The sequence below is a fragment of the Zingiber officinale genome, chromosome 6A (assembly GCF_018446385.1).
Source record: "Zingiber officinale cultivar Zhangliang chromosome 6A, Zo_v1.1, whole genome shotgun sequence".
Taxonomy (NCBI): domain Eukaryota; kingdom Viridiplantae; phylum Streptophyta; class Magnoliopsida; order Zingiberales; family Zingiberaceae; genus Zingiber; species Zingiber officinale.
In genome coordinates, this window is record NC_055997.1 from 4,870,441 (window position 1) to 4,884,259 (window position 13,819).

The 13,819-nt window shown below is 38.9% G+C and overlaps 1 pseudogene; it reads left to right on the forward strand.

The window, feature by feature from the left end:
- Window positions 1-6,552: 6,552 nt before the first annotated feature.
- Window positions 6,553-11,106, forward strand: LOC121993874 (annotated as a pseudogene).
- The last annotated feature ends 2,713 nt before the right edge of the window (window positions 11,107-13,819 follow it).

The following is a 13,819-nucleotide window of genomic DNA, read 5'->3' on the forward strand; positions in this document are numbered from 1 at the left end:
CACTTTCTCTCTCATAATACTTTCTCTCTCATCATACTTTCTCTCTCCTCAATCTCTCCCATCACACTCACTGTTCTCTTTTTTTCTCATCACACTTTCTCTCTCATCATACATTCTCTCTCCTTAATATCTCTCATCACACTCTCTCTCCTCATTTTTTCCTCATTATATTTTCTCTCTCTTCATCCTCTCCCATCATATTTTCTCTCTCATCTTCTTTCATCATGCTCTCTCCTATCACACTCTCTTTTCTTATTTTCTCTCATCACACTTTCTCTCTCTTCATTCTTTCTCATCATACTTTCTCTCTCATTATTCTCTTTCATCAGATTTTTTTCTCTCACATCTAATTTTTTCTCTTATTTTTCCTTTAAGGGTAAAAAAGGAAATTTTTATTTATTCCGATAGAAAATATGCAACTAACCAAACATTGCTTTTAAGAGTGATATCTATGCTCATACTCATTCCCATTCCACAATACAATGATTTCCATTCTGATTCCTATTCCTAGGAAAGAACCAAACGCCCCCTAAGTATATGACAAACTTCTATTGTATGTTACTTAAAAATTAGTGTACATCAGTTGTCCTCTTTTTGACATATTTACATTATTGAACTAATACTTTTATATTGTTTTATTTGTTTCTTAAACATTTCATGATGTTTTACATGTTTGTATCTAGTTTACCTAAATTTCACATGTTTTGGAAATGTTTAAGTTTTCATTTTTTTTTTTAAAATTCTGATCGCTTTTATAGTTTTCCTTTATTTATTTTATGTTAATTGTATCGGATGGAGATGCGTGATTCATATTACGATTCTAGAAGAGTTTATAGTAGATCGTGAGTATAGAGTTTTGTTGTAGTAGGGGTTTCCAACCCCATACAGATGGACAATCTGAGCAAACGATACAGATGTTAGGAGATTTGTTGATAGTGTGTTATGGATTTTGGAGGTAGTTGATGTAAACATTATTGGCTAGGTAGCAATGTGGGAGTAGCAGAAGTAGGGTGAGCTCATAACTCACAGATTCATCCTTTACGGTTGGCAATTTGTTCACGGTACTATGATAGAGTAGTATATATGTATGATACTTAGTTGTTACCCTTAGATGAGGATCCTTGGGGTGATCAGTAAATTTGGGAACCAGATTTTTATTAATAGGGAAGAATGTAAAATACTGAACAAAATAGTAATAAAATAATAAGGTTATTTGAGGAATAACCTTAACGAAATTTTTAGGAATTTTTCGGAGCTCGTATGTCGTATTTTAAGAAGATCAATTATTGGGCTGTGAGAAAGCCTCTTTGGAATACCTAAATATGGGAGTTGATTGAGGAATAAACTTGGATTTTGATTAATTAAACCTAAGTTATATATGTTTATATAAAAACCTAATCTTCTTCACCCGATTCTTCCCCTCCCTCTCACGTTGACGCCCCCTTCCCGATACCTCCTCCCCCCTCTTCATCGCTAACTTTTACCGAGCCCTCATCTCGCGACACCGCCGAACCCCTCTAACCCTACTCGAATCCCATTCCTTCTACTTTGCTCCCGACCCTCTCCTTCACCTCTCCTTCTCACGTGATCGGAGCAGATGACGCCCTCTTTGCCACGGGATGCTACCACCCAACGCCGATATCTTCCTCCTCCCCTCTACAATTCTAGCGTAGTTCTACCATCTGAGCTTCGCTAGGGAGCAAACCAGGAATGTCGGCGCCGAGACCTTCTCCTGATCTAGTGAGACGCTGCCTCAACTTGGCCAATCCTCTCTGTGCCACCGCCGATCTCCATGGCCACTGGCTCTAGTTGTTGCTTCGACGGGGAAGAAGGCCGGCTCTCACCTAATCTAGAGTCGTACCATAGCTTTGGGTAACTTTGCGTCACTACAACCACCAGTCCAGTGAAGGTCGTTGTCATATTTCTCTGCCATGGTTGTGATTTAGATGTATTTGTCATCCCCACTCTTGTATCGACGTATTGCTCATTTGGTCATGTGATGATGTAGGACATATGTTTGACGAAATGCCTTAACTCCTCGTCTCCTCTATTTGCACCGGCAACGACATCGTCAATCGCCTGCCGTTGTGAGCCGTTGCGAGGGCAGTGGCCATCCACTGTAAGATGCTGTGAGGTACGAGAATCTTTTCCTATGTTGTTCATTCACGTATTTGGAATTACAGATTAGTAGACCGAATGATTAATAAGACTTGGAATGATTGGTAGATTGTTGGATTGGGTTAAATGGATTGTAATGAGGGATTCATGGATGAGAGTAATTAAAGCTGATCTTTAATTAAGTATAATTAATGATTGATTTGAATAGGATGTTTCCCATGGGTTTGGATCTTTGGGTTTAACTAATTGTTGCTTATGTGATTAGCTAAACTATACATTATGTGGTTATAGGACTTTGATTTACGACAAGTGTCTTGACGTTGGATTGGTTTGGCATGATCTTCGCAATAAAGACGGGTATTTTTTACCTTGATTCTGTAGTTTTTTGTACTTAGTGCATGAGCTATCTTTGGATAGAAATTGTTTTTACCTTGACTACACTCTTATTTTTCTTGCGCTTGATACTTCCACTCAATCTTTGAGATATTCGTTTATGTATCTATACAGTCTCTCGTTGTTATCCATGATACGTAGCAGATACTAGATACCATGTTTGTATGTTTTGATTATTATTTATTTATGTATCGTATTGAGCATGCTGACTTCATGTAGCAAACCTAATTTCTGCTTATATTTGTATGATGACTGTTGCATCTTATGCATCATATCATTGCATGCATGTCAACGACAAATTCACCCTTGTGGTCGAGAGAGTCATTGACCAGGGCCGGACGCTCGGCCACTCGAGAGAGTGGTAGCTGGAGCAGATGCCGCTGTCCTGTCGTGCCCTCACTCGCTCACTAATAGGTAGTGATAGCTGGAGTTACGAGAAGCAAGGACCCCCGCCGCAGATGTAGCTAGTTAGCTACTATGCAACTATCCTCTCGGCCACTTGAGAATAGTGGTAGCTGGAGTGGTGTATAGTCTTTCACTGACCCCGACCTCTCGACCATACATGGGTCATGGTGTAGAGAGGTGGGCGGGAGTGATCATCCGTGCATACGCTGTTATTATACTTGCTTTGGCTGCTGCTGTTTACATATGCTTTTATTGCTTACTTGTGCTGCTGTTGTATACTTATGCTGCCATTGCTTACTGTTGTTGTTCACTTATGCTGATATGCTTACTTATGTTGGGATATACTCTCATTGTAGGTGTTTAGACATTGTTTTATTTATTGAAAATTTGTATGTATCTTTCATATTACCTCTATAGTTATGAGTAGTACTATAGCAGAATAGTATTACTTCTGATCTTCTATTACTATCCTTGGATATGGTTACAGGTACTAACATTTATTTTGATTTACTATAGGTATTTGCTATTTCCTTTATGAGACTGTATATTATTGACTCATTCTCTATTTATTTATTTTGTTCATGCACTATCTGTCTATTACTCGTTGAGTCCCTGTACTCACCACCCAACAAACTGGTTTTTCTTTTGCCAGGTAGCAGGTAGATGAATCATGGATGCTTGGATAGTCCCGGCTGCCGGTCCCACGTCACACTCGAGGACAGTCTCTTTTCGGTCTTATTTCTATTTGGTGGTATAGTGATTTTGTGTATTTTTGCTTTCCAATAAGTCGATGTGGATTTTGGAGTCTAGTCTGGTGGCTTCAGATATTTTAGTTAGTGACTTTGTTGGTCTTACATTGTATTATTTTGTGATTTTCTGCTATGTCTATTTCTAGCCGGGTAGGCTGAGTATATTAACTATGTGATTGTTTCCATTTTTGTTCTAGCCATGTAGGTTGATGGTTATATGGATGTATTTATGTGTATATATTGCTTCAGATTGTCACCGGTACAGGGGAGGTGCTGTCGAAATTTTTCGGTAGGGACTCTTCCGAGGCATGACAAGTAGGCATTCTTTGAATAAATTTCTAGGTTGTGGTGAGTCATATGGACATCATTAGAGTAACCACATGCTTCAAGATTTCATTTTAGATTGATAAGAAGTAGCTTTAATTAGTTCTACTGAGTCAAATGCACTAGGTTGAACACATATGATTTTTCATAGACATGCATAGATAGAGCTTCCCTAACCTACTATCATCCCAAATTTTTCTAGTATTGTTTACCAAATTAAATTAATCCCTAATTTATCTATTCCTAATTACCCTTACTGGGGAAGGTATTATTTTAGAGGTGTCAACTAGTTTGGTGTCTCCCCTTGAATTATTGAACTTGGATTTGTTTTAAGTTTTTGGATTATGTCGATAGTTGTGCTAAACTTGATTATAGCTTGAGTTTAGATTGAATTTGTAGTTGTTTAATTTAAATTTAGGTTTTTGATTTGAATTTGATTTATTTGATTTTATTTTACATTTTAGGTTTGGATTCGAGTTAGTAGGTTTAAATTTTATTTTTGGGTTTGAGTTTGAATTGTTTGGTTTATTTTGATTTTGTTTTAGGTAGTGGATTTCTTTTTTAGATACATAATATTGATTGAGTCCTACTTGCTTAGTTAGACAAGCTTTTAGAACTTAGGATTTAGTTTGGTTTTTGTTGACTGAAGAATAATGTAAATATTTTATTTGAGCTATTTTTATATACAAGTCCGGATTTGTTATAAACAGATCTTTGTGATCCAAGTATAAGGTCTAGGTTTTTGGATATTGTTGTAAATGTTTCAAGTAAACTTTTAAGGTTACAACTTCAGACTTTAAGGTTGAGTTTTCTTCTTCAAGTTTAGCAACTTGAGTTGAATTTTCAGATTAACTTGGTTTAGTTGTTGGGTTTGATTTAAGTTGTTCCTTGAGTTCTACATTTTCTTTACTAAGTTCATTTGTTTGGTTTTCAGAAGTAGATAACTTTTTATGCAAGCATGAAATAATTTTAAAGAATTTTTTACTTAGGAGAGATTATACCTCATTGGAACCTTTGAAAACAAGTACGAACTTGTGGCTTGACTCGTATTTTGACTTGTCATCGTGTTCCAACTCAGTTTCTGATTCTGGTCTAGTTGCCATCAGTGCAAGATAGTTGTGTTGCTTCGATTCGTTGTTGTCCGATTCTTCGGAAATCTACTCGTCCCAGGTTGCTTTGAGTGCCTTCTTTTTCTTGAGGTTCTTGAGTTTATCTTCCTTGATGTTTGGACACTCATACTTGTAGTGGCTCTTTTTGTTGCATTCGAAGCAGGTGATGCTTGACTTGCTGATGTTTGGCTTAATCATCTTTTGAAGATCCATTGTGCTGAAGTCTTTCTTCTTCTTGGTGAACATTCTCCTTACCGTGTTCATCAATTACTCTTTTGCATCTGAGTTAGAGTCAAATTCAGATTCTACCTTTTACTTGGTCTTGTTCTTTATCTTCTTTGTAGAACCTACAAGGAATGTTATACCTTTTTTGGTATTTTGGGAGTTAGTCTATTCATACAGCTCTAGTTTATAAAATAGGTCATCTAATTTAAGCTTATTTAAATTCCTCAAAATTTTATAGGCATCTACTACATATGCCCACAATACGTTTCGGGGAAAGGAATTCAAGGCATACGTTATTACATCCCTGTTCTCCAGTTGGTGGTCGATTAGGTGGAGCCCATTCAAAATATCCTTGATTCTTGCATGCAACTGAGTTGCTATCCACTACAACAAAAGTGACTTTCCACAGCGCATCATCAACGGCGTGCGGTTAAAGCACGCCGTTAATAATCATTTTTACGGCATGCACAATTATGTGTGCTGCGGATAGTATAATATTTATACAAACGACGGCGTGCAGAAAAAGTACGCTGTCAATAAACTTTTCTACGACATGCAGAGTGCGCTGTTAAAACTTAATATTAACGGCGTGTGGAGTGTGCTATTAATAGTTCACTATAACAAATATGACTTTCCATAGCACGTCATTAACGACGCATAGTTAAGACATGTCGTCAATAATAATTTTTATGCGCTCAATTAAGTGCGTTGCAGATAATATTATTTTTTTATAAACTGTGGCGTGTAGAAAAATATATACTGTTAATGATTTTTTTTATAGCGTGCAAAATACTTTGTTAATATTTAATATTAACAACACATTTTTTAAAAATATAAATATTAACAGTGTGTGTAAAATGCGCTGTTAAAAATAAAAAAAATGTAGTGCTTTTGTAACCCAATGTATCACACCAGAATTAATCCGTGAAACCCTTCCTATGCCGCCACCCATCCCTTCACGACTTTGCCTCTGCCCAAAACCCTCTGCACGCCACCGCCCTGCGCGACTTTGACTTCGACTTCGACTTCGTCTTCCTCTTTGGCCTTCGCCTCCTTCGTCCTCGACGTTGAGGCGACCTTCACACTACCCTCGAAGATGAGAACGAGGAGGAGGTGCCAAAGAATGGGGAGGATTTCGATTCTGACGGAGCCGTGGCGAGGAAGGCAGCCGGCGCGATCGGGGTCAAATTAGGGTTCTATGGGAAGGGACAGGGAGAGGGATCGGGTGATCGAACTCACTGTTCTCCGGCTCCTTCCTCAACGCCAACGACCAGTCGGACGCGATCGCGGAGGTGGGCAAGATCTACTCCCGCGGCCTCCTGCCTCAGCTCATCGCCTTCACCCTTTATTACCCAATGCAACGATTCCTAAAGGCCCAGAACATCATCAACCCCATGGTCATCATCGTCGTCGTCGTCCTCCTCTTCCATATCCTCATCTCTTGGCTCGCTGTCTTTGTCCTTGACTTCGGCCTCCTCGGTGCCTCCATCACTCTCAGCATCTCTTGGTGGGTGCTCGTCCTCTCCACCTGCCTCTACATCATCCTCAGCCCTTCCTGCAGGGCCACCTGGATCGACCTCTCCGTCAAGGCCTTCACCGACATCTGTCTCTTTTTCAAACTCACTGTTTCATCAACCATCATGCTCGTGTAAGTCAAGCCTCCAACTTTCTCCCCCTCTCTTCCTCTTCCCCCTCGCTCAAACCACTACAAGAAAAATGTCATTCAACAACATTCAAACGACAACGGTTTTATACCAAACCGTTGTCTTTTTACCTTTTAACAACGGTTTTAACAAAAACTGTTGTCGTTTAGTAATTTTTTTGGCCTATGACAACGGTTTTTAAAAACCGTTGTCTATTTATGTTTTTTTTGGGATACAACAACGGTTTTTAAAGGGTACGACAACAGTTTTTGAAAATTGTTGTCTATGTACACTTTTTTTGGGGATTACAACAACAGTTTTTAAAAACCGTTGTCTATTAAGTGTTGTTGAATACCATTATTTTTTCCCTTCACCGTTTTTCCCTTTCACCATTTTTTGCCGCCGCGTTTTTTCTTTCCCTCTCCTCGAAATGTTTTTACCACCACATTCCCCCTCCTTTACGATCTCTTCATCTACTTCACATTTTTCTTTCTCCTTTCCTCTCCAAGCCCTAAACCCACCGCCCCTTCTCCTTTCCTCTCCAAGCCCTAAACCCGTCGCCCCTTCTCCATTCCTTTCCAAGCTGCGCTGCCCAATAATCACTACTTCTACAAATCCTCCTCCCAGTCGTCACTGACCGCGAGGGCGACGCATCCCTGTAGGGCAAAGCTGGATTACTCGCGCAGCCCAATAATTAGCTTGTCATCGCCCATAAATCTGATTCCTTCGTCGAAGACATTTCCGACTAGCATTCCACGGAGTCAATTCCCAGTTCTCTCGCATATCCATGTTTTTCGAGTTCTGAGCCCTACGATGCATCCCGACCAAGGAAGCTGGTGCCCGAAGTAAGGAGAATTGATGGTATTTAGGAGAGCTTGAGTTTGATGCTAGGTTTCCTTGCTTTTTGGGTTTGATCCCGACCAACGGGCCATGCGCTGGTATTCTCGAACACTCAGATTTTTGGGTGTCAAGGATCACGCATCCGTCCAAATCAATATTGGACACTTGGATGATAATGGAGTGTACACCGGCCAGTATACCACTTTTGCTCTTTCTGGCTTTATTCGTGCTCAGGTTTGTTCCATCTTTGAACTAAAAGTATGATTTTTATATGTATTCTCCCTCTATTGAAATTTACTTTTTTGTATAGTGTAGCCTGTTTAGTTCCATATTAATCAGGTCCTAACCAGGATTTATTCCATTATAGTGTAAAATGACCTGATAATTTCCCCTAGTCTCACCTCCAAAGTGCATGTTATCAAGTTGTCTTTTTTGCTAACAAAAGTTTACTTTTCAATTTCGAATGACATGCAAACTGTCCTGGATTGGTTGCGTGATACCTTGTTTCAATGCATTATTGATGCAAGGAAAAGTGGCAAGCTTGAACATTTGTGATGTTAAGTGTTCAGATCAATAAAGTCTGTTAAGTTTCAATGCCCATAGCGATTTTTTACAAGTAAAAAAAAATCTAATTACAATTATCATGTCATATGTTTTGCAAAAATCACATGTTAAGGCTATTAACTAAGCATATCGAACCTGAAGCTTTCGAGCATCCAATGAGCATTGTTCGAATTAGATGAGAGCTAGGACGTTAAACATGATCTAGCAACTGCACAGGACGTTAGTATTCAACGTTACAGGACGTTACAGAAATCAATTAGTATTCAACGTTAAACATGATCTAGCAACTGCACAGGACTTAAACAATCCTCGCTCTCATTGTTTAACAAGACTTAAACATCTAGCAACTGCACAGGATGTTACAGATGAGAAACGTAGCAGAAGAGCAGATTAGATGGCGTTTAGGTGAAGATCATATTAATTTCTGGTTTGATACATGGTTAGATGCAGGTCCTTTGTTAAATCCCTCAGTCTCATCGTTAAATCTTGGGCTTTTATGTTCTTTACTAGTTCTATCTATGTGATTTCCATGATCTAATTAGCGGTATCCTCTATGATGTTGTCGGAAGTTTGGATTGCTCTTTTCTACTCTCTATTCCGTATAAAAACTAAATAAACCATCTCTATGCTTTTGCATGATTGTCGGAGAATTTTATTCGAATATGAATTGGGGAAAATGCTAATATAGTTAGGAATTTTGATTCCTGCTAGAAGTTAGGCCGTTTACTGAGTCTATTTGAGTATCAAGAGAGTAGATCCTTATGATAATTGTGGGTTGATCAATTTGCTTGCTCTGTGAATTTAAATTAGTAAAGCTTGTTTGTTTAATTCTCTGTGTGCTGCTTTGTTGCTTCAGCCCTTGTTTGTATTTGTGATTTTGTATGCTCCGGAAATAAGTTGGAACTTGATTTTTCATGTCTAATTTAGCTAGATTCTATAATGCTTTTTTGATGCTCGATGATAGAACTAGAATCTGGTTGTTGCTCTAAGCCATTGCTTGCTCTGTGAATTTAGCTAGATTCTATATGCTTCAAATTGGATAGAATTTTTTTTGGTATATGTAAAGTTGATAGGTTTGGTTTACCATACTTAAGAGTTACTTGTAAAGCCATATAACTGGTCTTTTAAGACATACTACTCTGAGTTTTTGTAAAACTGTAATAAGGTCAGGTGTGAAATTTCCAAGAGATCCATTTTTTATGCCATTTACTCTTGGGAAATGAATTAACTTGCAATCATATGCTGCAGTTTCTGTGAAAGGAGAAGAAAAGAGAAGCTAGGAGGGAGGAGAAACTAGAAAAGGCTGCAGTTTAGAAGACACTTAGGCTGTTTAGAAGATGCACAGGTAGAGAAGACGTGCTCCAACAAAACATGATATTTTGGACTATATGTGTGATATATATAAACTTTTGGCTGTGTAAACTTTTGTGATGTTTGAATGTTGATGTTTGGTACTTTTGTGATGTTTGAATGTTGGAATATTTGCATTGTAAATATTGATTATGTAGGTTTTTTATCAATGAAATTTGCACTGGATGTTTTTTATAAACCATTGAGTAGGAAAAGATTAATAAGTTTTTTATTTATTGTCAAAATGTTGTATATTGTACCCAAAGACATCAGTTTAAATATGTCAAACTGTTGTCAATGGCGTTAAAAGACAATAGTGACAAACTGATGTTATTTAACATCGTTGCCTAAAAAGACAACGGTTTTTAACCGTTGTCAAACCGATGTCATTGGCTAAAAAGACAACGCTTTTTAGCCGTTGTCGTAGACAGTTCAAAACTGTTGTTGAAGAGCCTAGGCATACGCTCAAAGACAACGGTGAAAAACTGTTGTCTTTGTAGGAAAAGACAACAGTTTTTCACCGTTGTTAAAATGTTGTCTTTGCCTTCGTAGACAACGGTTAAAAACTGTTGTCGTTTGCCACTCCTTTTAACAACACAGCCTTTAACAACAGTTAAAAATGGCCTACGACAACGGTGAAAAATCGTTGTTGTATGTCTTTTTTCTTGTAGTGAACTCACATTCATCACAGCTTGGAGATTTGGCACATCCAAGGTTTCGTGCTGATCACAGGCTACCTCCTAAATCCGGAGATCTCACTCAATGTCATATCTATCTGGTAATCAATGACCACACATCTTATCAATTCCTATCTAAATTTCTTACTGATAGTGTGATCGATTCCAGTGTGAATTAGTGGAATTGGGACTTCATGATCATGCTCGGCCTGAGCAATGCCGCAAGGTTTGACGACTACTGCACTTGCATCAATCTCCATGAATCATTCACTAATAACCAGAGGTTGTTTGTTGCAGTGTGAGGATAGTGAATGAGTTGGAGGCTGCGTATCCTTGAGTCGCTAAGTTTGCAGTCCTTGTCATGGTGACGACCAACTTGATCCTTAGCTTGATCATCAGTGTGTTGGTCCTCATACTGCGCACGCTCTTGAGCAAGCTCTACACCAACAATCATTAATCTAACTCCTCTACTTTCCATCTCCATTTTCTTGAATGGAGGTTGTCAATTCTATCTAGTACGATATTGATCTAAAACTCTATAATTATTTTTTTAATGGACAACTAGCTTCAAGTGTTCATGAGGGTGGACGATGCAGGAGTTGCTATTGGAAGTGGGTGGCAAGCCATAGTGGCTTATGTAAATGTGGGTGCTTGTTGTTCAGTCACTTTGCTTATTCTTCAAATCCAGAAATATATTATACTTTTCTAGCAACTTCTGTAGTACAACTTAGGCATAGGAATAACTACTGGACTTACTAATGTAGCTGCATATGGTAGTTGCAGGTCTAACCTTCTGTTGTATGAATCTAGACTTGGGATGATTAGGTTTTGGTTCAAGTATTCTTGTTAGGTTTTGATCCATAGTAAGCTACATTAGCATTCTCTGCTTGAAATGGAATCAACCTTTTTCCTCTCTCGGTGATTTTCCAACAGCGATCTCTCCAACAAACTCATGCCCTCTCCTCCCATTCACCATGATCCGCAACCAGCGACTCAGGTATGCTCCTCTCCTCTCTGTGTTCATTTTCACACGGCTGGCGGCCGCCGCGGCCTACTCGCGGCCAGCGGGCCGTCGCTGACGGCTTCTCGCGGTAGGCCAGCCGCCGCAGGCGGGTCCTCGCAGCAGCCCAACCGCCGCATTCCCTTGTCTGCAACATGCTGGCCGCCGCAGGCAAGCCGCAGCAGGCCGGCCGCCGCAGGCCGTCCACACAGGCACCTGCTCGCTGCCTGCTCGCGGCCAGCCGCGGGGGCCTGCTCACGCCCCCGTAGTGTCCTGCTCGCAGCTGGCCGCTTTAAGCGCCTGCTCACGGTTGGCTGCATGGGGTAGCTCAGGCTAGCCGCAGGGGCTGCATATCGTGGCCATTGTTTGCTGCATGTTCATTATTGTATATATTAGATGTTTTTACTTTCATATATGTATGGTTATTTCATTTGATGATGCTCTAAGGAACAACATGTGTATATTAGTTTCATTTATTTGCTTTAGTGTAGAGGAGATTTTTGGTAATATGATACGATGATCGTGAGATGAAATTATGCACATAATTCCTTATTTAAGCTTATTTCAAGTGATACAAGTTTAATAATGTTTCAAATTATATTCTCTTTAGGTTATAACAATGTATATTAACAAAACTTGGATGTATAATCGATTAGATAATGGTTTTATCAGAGATGATTTTATTGCTGAAGTTGAACAGTTTGTGAACTTTTCTAAAAGTCATCCAGAATGTATAAATGGTGTTGAGTTACGGTGTCCCTGCAATCATAAAAAATGTTAAAATGGAGCATTTCGTGATGAGGATATTGTAAAAATGCACATATGTAGAAATAGTTTTGTGTCAAATTACTACAATTGGTACTGTCACATAGAGCCTTATTTATATGAACCAATTGGGTCTTCTGGTGGTTCGTCTTCTGGGACTACTGTTACCGCTCCTGAAGCATCAAATAATATTGATATTTCAATGCAATTAATGGTTCAAGATGCGATGAATGCAGTTGATTATTCGAATATAGATGAAATACCAACCCCTGAATATCAGCAACTATATGAAATGTTAAAGGCTAGTGAAAGAGAAGTGTGGGACGACATTCCTTCTGGTCATTCTCAACTATCAGCTACTGCAAGGTTATTGAATATGAAAGCAGAACATCATTTCTCAGAAAGATGTTACGATGATATTTGTCAATTGATGTCAAAGTTGCTCTCTGCTGATAACATAATGACTGATAGCTTCTATGAAACAAAGAAATTGATCAAAGGTTTAAGTTTGCCTATAGAGAAGATTGATTGTTGTATAAACAACTGCATGATATTTTGGAATAAAGGTAGTAATTTGAATGAATGTAAAATCTGTACTCACCCTCGTTTTAAGCATCGTACTCGCATACCAGGGAAGAAAAGGAAAAATATTGTTTGGAAAGTGATGTATTATTTTCTGTTAACTGCTAGACTTCAACGCTTGTATGCATCTGCAGCTACAGCTAGTCATATGTTGTGGCATCATGAGCATGAGCATGAGCATGAGCATGAGCACGAAGGAGGTATAATGTGTAATCCTTGTGATTCTCCTGCATGGAAACATCTTGATACCGTGTTTCCCTCTTTTGCAATGGAACCACGTAATGTGAGATTGGAACTTTCTGCAGATGGATTTCAACCATTTGGCCAGTCGAGACAACAATATTCATCTTGGCTAGTTATATTAACACCGTACAACTTACTGCCATGGATGTGCATGAAATATGAATTTATGTTCCTTACCCTGCTTATTCCTGGTCCAGCCAATCCAAAAGATAAGATAGATGTTTTCTTGCAACCTCTAATTGCCGAGCTGAATGAATTATGGAATGTAGGGTCGGTGACTTATGATATTGCAAGTAAAACTAATTTTACATTGCCTGCTGCCTTATTATAGACGATCAATGATTTTCCAGCAAACTCAATGTTGTCGGGATGGAGCATGGCTGGTAAATTAGCATGCCCACATTGCATGACAGAGTCCGATGCATTTTCATTACCTTGTAGTGGGAAGGTATATATATTAGTTTGATAATCATCGTAAATTTCTACCACTGGATCACTGTTGGTTGCTACTCAGAAAGCCTAGAGGTTCCACTGTACAAAAATTTTATACAAAGGTCTGAACCTTTTCCTAGCTACCATGTGTTCTTTTAAATTAAATTTTGGATCGCCTGCGGAACTTAACACGTTTGATCCAAAACTTAATCTATTTGTTCTTTTAGGTTTTGACTTGGATCTCCTGCGGAACTTAACACGTTCGACCCAAATCACCTTAAGTTATTAATTCCATTAAATATTAATTACCATAATTGGTTCCCAGTACTGACGTGGCGAGGCACATGGCTTTCTTGGATATGGGAGCAACCACCACCGACTAGACAAAACCTTTTATAGA